This window comes from Meleagris gallopavo, chromosome 6 (genome assembly GCF_000146605.3).
Source record: "Meleagris gallopavo isolate NT-WF06-2002-E0010 breed Aviagen turkey brand Nicholas breeding stock chromosome 6, Turkey_5.1, whole genome shotgun sequence".
NCBI lineage: Eukaryota > Metazoa > Chordata > Aves > Galliformes > Phasianidae > Meleagris > Meleagris gallopavo.
Window position 1 is genome coordinate 45,807,288 of NC_015016.2, and position 10,258 is coordinate 45,817,545.

The window sequence follows — 10,258 nt, forward strand, 5'->3', positions numbered from 1 at the left end:
GGCTTTTCATTTCTCAAGCAAAACTGCTGTATTTATTTACATATTTATCTTCAAAAATATGCTGATGCTATTGGGAAGAATTCTCATAAAAATCACAAAAACCATCTGGAGAAGTATAGAGTAGAAGTACCTTTCTCAGCTGTCTCTAGATACCTCTTTAAGAAGCTTTAATTAAATGAAGTGAGAACAGCTGGTGTTGAACTGGTTGCTAAGAAGGTATCATGTAGCATATTGGCTTATATAAACTCTTTGTTTGTGGCAATTACAAAATAGCTTATCTCTGTGGATGTGCAACTTCTGAAGTGTAAAGCTTGAAGACAAGTTACTAAATTAATGCCTATTGAAGACTCATAGTCAGTTTAACTGAGCTGTACTCAGCTGAAACGTGTACCCAGGTCCCAGGCCCTAATCATTGCATGTTGGTGGCCTCAAGACACAAGTAGACAGGGAGCTGGGTAACCTCACCTGAACAGATCGTCTATAGAAGGCTGAACCAGGTGATCTTTTTACATCAGTCTTAAGTGGAGGTTGTTATGTGATTCATAGCAGCCTGCTAAGAAACCAGAAAAGCTATGAGAAACACAGTCTTCATTTCTACTGAGATGTAGGCACCACTGGTGAGGCTTCTCCAAGAGGCACTGAGCAGCCTGCATCTTGACCAGTTTACCATCCAAGTAACCCGGTTCTAGATGACAAAGAGCTTTCTCCTTTGCCACTAATGAAAATACTGAACACCTGCAGTGCTGCAGCTCTTCTAGATAAGGGAATGTAATGAAGACCTTCTTGTGTTGGAGAGTTCTGTGAGGGTGAGTAGCTGCCTGCTGGACCTCAGGTACCTCTGGTTTCCTTCTAAAGCTAAAAATTACAAGGAATGGTGTATTTATGCTTCTTGTATGCAACCTGTGTCTACGTACTGTGATAATATAAACATCTGTGCAAAGCATCTCCAAGGATGACTGTGAGCACATACCTCTCTGGTATGTGTTTTATCTAGCTGGTGTTGCGTTGTTCTTTTATCACCCAGGGTGCCTGCAGGCAGTGAGGTTATGGCTTTTATGGCTGTGGTTATCGGGCTATCCTGCACTCCTGAGAAATGCTGGCAAAAACTCAAGTTGATGCTGTATGTTTTAACGTAGACTCCCATTAATTACAGTGAGCTGAGTGTAGCGGTGAGGTTTAAGAAGAGCTTGCCAATAACTGGAAGGTTGTTTTTCTGGACCTTTACGTTAGAACTTTAGTATGATGATAAAACTGTTCCTTTTGATGTGCCTTTGTCTTGTAGTCAGGGTGTTGGTGGCAGCTGGCCTTTTTCTTTTCCACATTCTTTGTTATATATTTTGCAGGATGTGTTTTTTTTTTTTTCTTCTTTTTCTTTTCTTTTTTTTTTTCTGAAAGAAATTCTAATGAAGATACTCTTAAAATACATTATTGTTGAGTTTTGGTCTTGTTTATAATTCTAATACTTAATTAAAAAAATATTAATTATTAAAGTCTAAAGCTACTAGTAGGATTAAATTATTCTCAGACAGGATTACCAAAATAGACAACGACAAACAAAAACTGTAAAGGACAGTGGCTGCATTGATACACAATGGATAGATTTTTACCACAAACCTAGTTTTGAATGGTGGCTTTCTTTGCAGTCAGTTTCATGTCTACTATTCGCGTGTTCAGTAAATGCAACTATTACAGCAAGATGCTATCAACAGGCTTTTATAACTTTTTATGTTTAAACAGTAAGGAGGCAGTAAAGAAGAGGGGAAAATATATTGGTGAATAAGAGATATAAAATTTTTGGGGGCTCCTAGGAGCATGAGATCTGCTATGGTGTATCAGACTGGAATATGCATGTAAACTTGTATTCAACAGCTACAAGCTAGCTGGAAAGAAAGAGGGATCATTTTTGAGGTATCCCCTCCTGACTTATGAACATGAATGTTTTAAGGGTTACTGCTTCTTTGACATTCATAGGATATATCCTGTGTGGATTTTCCTAATTCTTCTCTGAACGTGTTTTCTTAGTCACAGCCTTCTGTGACAACCAGTCCCAGAATTTATCTATTTGTGTGGGAAGTGCTTCTCTTCCTTTGCCTGTGAGGTTACAGTTGGATAATTTACTTTGGTGCCTCTGGGGTTGCTTGGGTGCCATTTTTCTTGCTCTGAGGAACTCAATTCCACGTCTTTCCTTCATACGCACCTCCATGTCAACACCATTTTGTCAGAGCTCCCCTCTGCTGCCGTCTGTCACACAGCAACAAAATATAATGGAATATAGATTCAGCCCCTACTGCCACACCACCAATATCCATCTCTGACACCACAGACCAACATAATAAAATAGGAGGCATTATTTTCAGGAGCACGTGTACTAAAAATAATCTGCTTCCTGGCACTCTATCTTTGGGAGAAAGACTATTTAAAAGCTTCTGAAACTTAGCTCTTGCGTTAAAGCAAATGAAATGTCCCACCTACCTGTGTAAATAAATCTTTTTTTTTTCTTACATGGCCCCACCATAAATGATATTTAATAAATACTTGTTCTCAATTTGTTGCTTTTGTGGGGCAGCAATGTATACAAAAGGTGTGTAGCAAGTTGTACCTCAAATGAGTTTTTTTGCAGGAGACTTCATTTGGACCCTTTGACTCATTTGGCCCCTGTCGTACAGAAACTCACATAAAACTGTAGTGCTTGGTTTAACGGTGGAGAGTGAACAAATCTCTGCCACTCGGAGATTCCTTCACTAGCTTGGAGTTACAGGAGAGGCCAAGGCTAGGAAACCTACTCCCCTCTTGATTCTTGTGTGGTCAACACAACAGCAAGACACAGAGGAGATAAGTCTTGTTCTCCTCTCCCACAAAGGTGCTCCTCTACCAGCACGGTCTCTGTAGCCAGTTGTAGTCTACTTGGCTTAGCCTAGAGTTGTGGAAGGACTGAGGAAAAGAAACAAACTGCAAGCTGAATGGAAAAAATAGCCCAAAATATAAATTGATCTAATAACATCCAGTACTGTTTTCAGATTAATTATTGATTAATTATTCTTCGATGCAGTATAGTCAAACTTTCTTTAAGATCCATTTGTTAAAATAAAAATTAACTTTCAGGAAGTGTTCTTTGTTGAGATTCTTACACAGAGACCACCAACAGGCCTTTGCATCATTTTGAAATAATTTAATTATAGAAATCCATTCATAGCCCAGATTTCAATTTGCAGTAACCATGATTGGGTGGGGGGAAGATTAACCTCTTTTAAGATGAGAAGTATTTAAACATCTCCAATTTGACATAGAAAATATTATAGTACTGCTGCTTGATTAGCCATATACAGTTTCTTTATCTGATTAGCTCATAAGTTAAATATATGCTTTTCACTTTCATTCACATACATGATTTACACGTGATTTTTTTTATTATTCATCATGTTCTGCTACAAAATTAAAAGTGAAATTATAATATTTTCTAATTACGTGCACTTCAGGATAAACTATGGCCTCTGAGGAAGTTGTGCTCATTTATTAGCAGCAATTTTACTTCTGTGATCTGACTTTGGATGCTTCCAATAAATAGCTTTCTACTGCTGCATCATGCTTGTATTTGGAACTGCCTGGACTTCTCTGACTAAGCCAAAACTCCCGAGCAGTAGCTAAGACTAATTGGCACAGAGGGGAGAATGAATAAATGGAGTGGGTGGATTGGTGTCTTCCCTTGGACTTGTGCAGGCTGTTGCTTTGCCATAGCTGGAGCACATGCATCAGCTGAGTTAGTGTTAGAATTTCTTGGATAAGGGGAAAAAAAGCTTTTATTTTATTTTTTTTTATAGGGGAGAGAGCGTAGCATGAAAGATACCTGAAACTGTCTAGAAAATTCTGATATGTCTACCCTATGACCAAGACAGACTGGAAAGACTGGGATATTTCCAGCTTATTAGAGTGAGTGCCATAACAGTCCAAAACTAGAAAATATTTGAACAATTCTGTGTGTCCTGGACTCCTAATGAGGGTCTGCTTATGTCTAGCTAAAGATAATCCCATCTCCTCCTGACTTAGCATGAGAAGCTGGATGATGGCGACTCACAATATTCCACTTCTCAGTCCTCCTGTCCTAGAGTTCAAGGACTTCCTCAGTACTTCCAATTTCTGACACTTTTCCAACACATCGCACCCATTCTTCAAGTCCCTTCCCCAGACAGTTCCTATTCAGAGCTTTCTGTTCTTTTTCTCAGAACTACAACTTTTCGTCACCATTTACCCAAGGTACCCACAGTCCTCCCACCCAGCTCGCTTTTCTGGCCCTGCTCGATATGTGTTGCAATAACCTTTCAATAATAGTTTCAGTAGCAGTCTGCTTGGCCAACTCTCCTTGTCTCCTTCCCTCCCTCCCCAGCGATTACATCTGATGAGTAGATTTTCAAGTATTCACTCCCAGCTGTCTACAATGGGAGCTGTTACATGTTGAAATGTTCCTATAAACCTCATCCAAATAGGATCCTAATGTACTAATGAACAAAGGGAAACGGCACAAATTTCTTCCAGCAGACAAGAGATTGAGGCTTTGGGTGTGTGTACTTGTGAACATCTGGTAAAAAGCGATCGGGTGATGAAAGTTTCCTTCACGTGGTCAAGTGTCAACAATGTCACCTACTATGTAGTCTAAACTTCTATTTCACCAAGTGGTATGTTTTTGCTTTCAGTGACCTTGTACCTTGGTCAGAAGTTATGCCACACACTGCTGTCTCCTCCCTGCACAGGCAGGCTGGAATTGGAAAAAATGAAGGTTAGAGGCTTTACCACCCTAATATTCACGCCCTGTTGTTGTGCTTGAGTTTGTTATTGTCACGTTGAGAAATCAACTTTTTGGACAGATGATCTCTGGAATATCAAGAATGTATTTTCACGAGATCTCTTTAAATAGGTATTTGCAAATGTCCTCTGATTGCAGCTGAGATACACCACTCTTCTTTTTTTTTTTATTATTTTGGTTTAGATGGTCTGCTTCTCATGTAACAACATAAAAAACATTTCTTCTGCAATGATCTTCAGGAAACTTTGTATGATGAATGCATTCTGACGCAGCCCTAATGATAGGACCCAAACAGTTCATCGTAAATCGGCATCAGAATTGCATTTTATTTCCCCTCGTCTTGTTTTGTTTGATGCTTGTGAAAGAGGAAGAGGACAAAAAATAAAATACCACACCATCTCAGCATAGAGAATTGTAATCACAGATATAGGAACTCCAGCATAGGAGGATGGTAGCATCCAGCATTCTGATTTTTTGCCTGTGTGTGTGTGTGTGTGTGTGTGTGTGTGTGTGTGTGTGTGTGTGTGTGTGTTTGAGTGCTTGATGCATCAGGAGTTTTTACAACCATACAAGGGCGGCTGTACTCAAGTCAGCTTTATTTCTCAATGCTCAGTGCTGCTGTCTGAACGTTTTCCAAACATATAGGAACAGGATGCAAATAGCTATTCTTTTGCAGATGGGTAGAACTTTACCACCGACTCTTAAAACAGCTTCAGGAAACTGGGAGAAGAAAACAAACATCAGCAACAACAGAAATACTTCCTTCTGTATTTAAAAGGAAAAGGAGAGGCGCTTTACTTAAGGCTGCATGAAGGCTCCCTGCAACAGGCTTTGGAGGGAGGTCTTTGACCCGAGTGCAGGCTTGTATTCTTTCACTATTTGTCAGTTCCAGACTAGGCAGCCATCTACAACAGGGCTAGTGATGGCAGAGAAAAAAAGAATGGTCTGTTAAATGGCAGCCCTTAATCTACGTGCTTCTTGTAAGGCTGGAAGAGTCTGCAGTTCAAGAGAATCTGCAAAAGTTGAGAGAGTGAGAAGATTTTATTTTGTGACACCAATAAATGTAATGTCCTCTTTTTCCTCTCTTCTTTCTGATCCTTTAACTTTTAGTAAAAGTTGGACTGGAGTAGCTAGTCACTTTCTTACCCACACTGGTAAATGCTTTTGAATTGTTCTGGAAAAGTATTAAGAACACTTGTTTTTATATATTTTGTTAATTTATGTTAGCCTCTACCTCTGTCATAATTCTTAAATCAGACTGGACCCAGACTGGACCCATGATAATATTCTGCTTGCCTGAACACTCTCACTTTTCTCTGTTTTCAACTTTCTCTGATATCTCCTGCCTGTTTGTGAAGCACACTCTTACTTGAAATTCTTACTGAAGATGGGAGAATATCCTAAATGTGAACATTTAAAAAATGACATATCTTGAAAGAAAATCTGAAAATTACATGGCATGCAGTGTAAAGCCCCAAACACTTAGTTTAGTAGTGACTTTTATCAGAAAGCTGACATTGGCCATACTGTAGTGATTAGTACGTGTTCCCTGCCTACCTCAAAGACATTTCGAAGGTTGGAATTTCACAGATCTTTGGTAATTGCCTACCTCTTGTCCAGCTGATTCAATGCCTGCAGAATTATTTTTTTTTCAGAGTTTGAAATATTTTATCTGTATCCTTCCTACTTGCATCTCCATGTACCAAGATGGACAGAAATATTTTCTGTGCTGTCTTCAGAAATAAGCTTTTCAGTTGTCCAAGTTCTGTGCTGCAAAATATGAACAGGGAGATATGTGGTTGTATGCATATGTGCTTGTGTGGAACATATTTAACTGACGAACACTGGACAAAAATGTGAGAGCTGAGCAGATCTTAGTGTTTTCTTTGGAGTTTGTTGCTTGGTTGATAGGGTTTTAGTGTGGTTGGTTTTTGTTTTTTTTTTGGTTTGGTTTGGTTTTTTTTTTGGTTGATAGCATCAAAAGTTTGGGTCGTCTTTGCTCTTTCTTTACCTCCAAGATGCACTGGATAGCTGAAGTCCTACTAAGACCATGTCTGAAATCAGACCTGAAGTGTCTTTGTTCATCTGAAAACTTTACTGTCTCCCCCGGAGGACTGCACACAGCATGGAGGAAAGCCTGTTTGCGTTGCACAGTGCCAACTTTTTCAAGTCGTGTTCTGAGGATGTTCTCATGCACAAAGAAATTTCCAAGCTGTCTTCCACTGAAATCAGAAAGCTACGACCTCGCACTCCTGAACTCTTACTGAAATTAAAAGCATCACAAAGAGGGGAAGAAAGCCCAAACATCAATTCAGATCTTTTTCTCCCCTCTTCTGTGGAGTTGTCATGCCTCAGTTGTAAATTAAAATTGTAGGACTTGTGATGAGAATGGAGCATTTGGCTGCCTCATTTCATGCTAGATCAGGAACAGCACAGGAGAGCGCAAGGATCGGGATGGGGAGTGCTGCCCTGAAATCTGCCAGTTCTCTTCTGCCTGTGCAGCTCAGCTCGTGGGCCCCTTTCATCTCAATCCCTGCTGCATGGTAACACCTGCTCTGGAGCTGCACGGGGAGCCGATAAAGGTGGTGTTTTGCAGACCTGAGTGTGCTGGAGCGCCTTAGCTTTTTGGATGGCCCTGCTTTCTCTGGCCCAGATCCAGTACACCACTTAGACATCTGCTTAACTTTAAGCATGTGAGTATCCCCTTTGAAGTCCTATGTATATTGTTTTGGTGGACTGAGGTCAATGAGCTCAGTACCTTGCAGGATTGAGCTCCTGAATGTCAGATTTGATTAAATGCTCCCCCTCTACCCCCTCCTCTCCTACCATGAAAGCCTGATCAGAGCTAAAACAGCCTCAGAAAGAAAAAGGCAGCTGGTGGGAAGCGACCGGCTCAGCTGTGGTAGCTTGGTCTTAAATTGTTGCAGATTTAACCAAAAGAAAAGCAGAGCAAAAAAGTCAGAGCAGAGATCTGGTCAAAAATGAAACCACCTCCACTTCTACGAGTGGGCTGTGAGGTCTCATACAGGACCAGCTACTCATCCATCATCCTGCCTCTTTCTCTTCAAATCCCTCTTTTTGCCGCTTCAGGGTCCAGCCGCCAGTTTATTTGAGTGGTGACTGCTCCCTGCTAATTGTGCTCCCGTTTCCTCTTGTGACTGGGCTCCAAGACGTGCGCTCTGCGAGCGGAATGAGCTGCGCGCTCTCCGAGTCTGCTGCTTGTCAACTCGCATCAGTTTCAGGTCAGGAAAGCTAACCGGGAACAAGGCACTGCACCATTTGAACTCAACCTTGCTTTCCCGAGGAACAAACTGACAATTAGTACAGGGATCAGCATCAAAAAAGAGCAACCCAGCATGAAGCCAGTCTAATTAGTCATATGAACGGAGGGCTTCCCCTCCACTTCCTCAAGAACACATGACCTGTCAGATCTCATACCAAGAGACTTCTCTCCCTACCATAATACCAAAATTAGGTTGAGAACAGGTAGCCTGTCTGAAGGGCTTGTGTAAGCAACAGGAGCTCAGCTTCAGCCCTAAGCTTTGTGTGCGTGTCCGTTCCTGCACCATCTTCATCTTCACTATCGCTTGCTTTGCAAGTAATTGTGGGGTGCTTCTTTCCTTGCAAAATGCACCAAAAAATAGCATTGATCTTGTTGCTAATCCTCTCGATTTAATAACACTTCTTGTTTAGTTGGAAAAATGAGCAAAGGGAAAAATGAGAGATGAAAGCTGAGTGACAGTCTCCTAATCCCAGAGAATTGTGCTGTTTGAGAGATTCTGCATCTGACTTTTTTTTTTAAAGTTGCTTTGTGAACCAAACTGTCTCTGTCTCATGCAGTCTGCGAGACAAAATATGTAGCAAAGTAAAGCAAAGCAAAGTAAAGCTTTGATTGCTTTAATTTTGCTATAGTGTCTACGTACTGGCTCAAACTTGAGGTGAAGTTGTGACCATGATAGATTCAATCTGTGAGTGGAAGAGAAGACCAAAGCTTGTGAAGCTTAATGACTTGTCTACATGGGGACAGATGGAAAAAAGCAACCGAACGAATGAAAAGTGTATATTTTATTAGCTAAGCTCCATTTCAATTCTTGAGTCAAACTCCTAGTTCAATTTGTCTTTTATTATGGTTCTGTTTACTTTGGAAGTGGAGCAAATGAGATCAAATAAAAGCAACCTTGGTTTTAACAAGAGTTCACATGAAGATTGAATGTGGTTTAATTAATCTGCTTGAAAATTTCATTCAGATCAATATTCAGGAGTAGATCCTCACTCCCGATTATTCAAAAAGATCTTTGGGACCAGTACTGTGGTGGTACTTGTCTAAACACCAAAGATATTTTAGTAATGCAAACACAGTTCAGGTGCTGGAATGGGTGTTTAGCTGTATTGGTTTAAGCACTCAGCTATGTCCTTGTTTGCTGGTGCAGTAAATTTTAAACCTCACTGGAAAGTGGGCTGCAAAATACTCTGCATAGGGTTTGCATTTATTTAGTAAGTAAAGGAGAAAAAAAAAAACAGACCACTTCCACTGCAGTAGGAGTTCTGTCAGCGTACATGCTGGGTCTTCATGATGATGACATGTCACAGCACATCCCTCAGCGCTGGTTTCACTGCAGATCCCAGCAAAGATTGCTTGCTGTGTTGCAGTAGTCAACCTGCAGTGTGCCTTGGTTTCGCTGTCACAGCTATCACTGTCTCATCAGATAGAAACTCTGCTCCTTCCCTAGGGGCTGCCAAACTGCTTTGCTCCTGCAAAGTACCCTGCTCTGTTGGCTGTGTCTCCAGATGAGGGCTCCTGGCATGGCAATAGAACACCTTTGTATTCAGGTAGCTCTTTTGGCTGCGTACTGTGAAAGATCATTGCTGTTTTCTGATCGATGCAGCGCTGCTCTGAGCCTCATGAGAAGTAAGCATACATCCTACCATGGCATCCTTCCTCTAGAAGACAATACTGGCTCTAACCCATGTAGTTTTTTCCAGACTATCATAGTAATTTTCCTTATTTCCTAAGCTCACAAGTTGTACCGCTGGGAAGTAGTATCGCAGGCCTTTTCATCATTGTTTATTGTTATTATGGTTAATGCAGGAGCATTGCCTTCTGCAACTGAAGTTAAGGACATATTCTTGAGAAACACTATTGCACCCAAGCAGAGTGTCCAGGAACTGAGCCTGCAATCAAGCTCTTTGTTTGTCCCTCTCTCTCTGGGATGTGAGAATGACCTCCCAGTATTCAGAGTGATATGGATGCAACGCCACGTGTTTGCTGGGTCTCTCTGGTAATTAAATGAGCACTCTGCTTCTTTCATGCAGGTTCTCTATGCATTAATTAACTGACATGAAATGTGCGGTACTTTCAGCAGCTGTGTGTTAGCAGACACTTGGTGGCACACTTTCTCTGAAGAGGGCTGTGGGATAAAGGACCTGTTTTGCTTTTTGCTATCTCCCCTTGTTCCCATG

General features: G+C 41.0%; 1 long non-coding RNA gene across 1 annotated transcript; it reads left to right on the forward strand.

Moving 5' to 3' along the window:
- Positions 1-224: 224 nt before the first annotated feature.
- On the forward strand, positions 225-7,187 carry LOC109368329. The gene is made up of 2 exons (XR_002116268.1): positions 225-832; positions 6,817-7,187. It is a non-coding gene; the product is annotated as an uncharacterized LOC109368329 (long non-coding RNA).
- Positions 7,188-10,258: the final 3,071 nt, after the last annotated feature.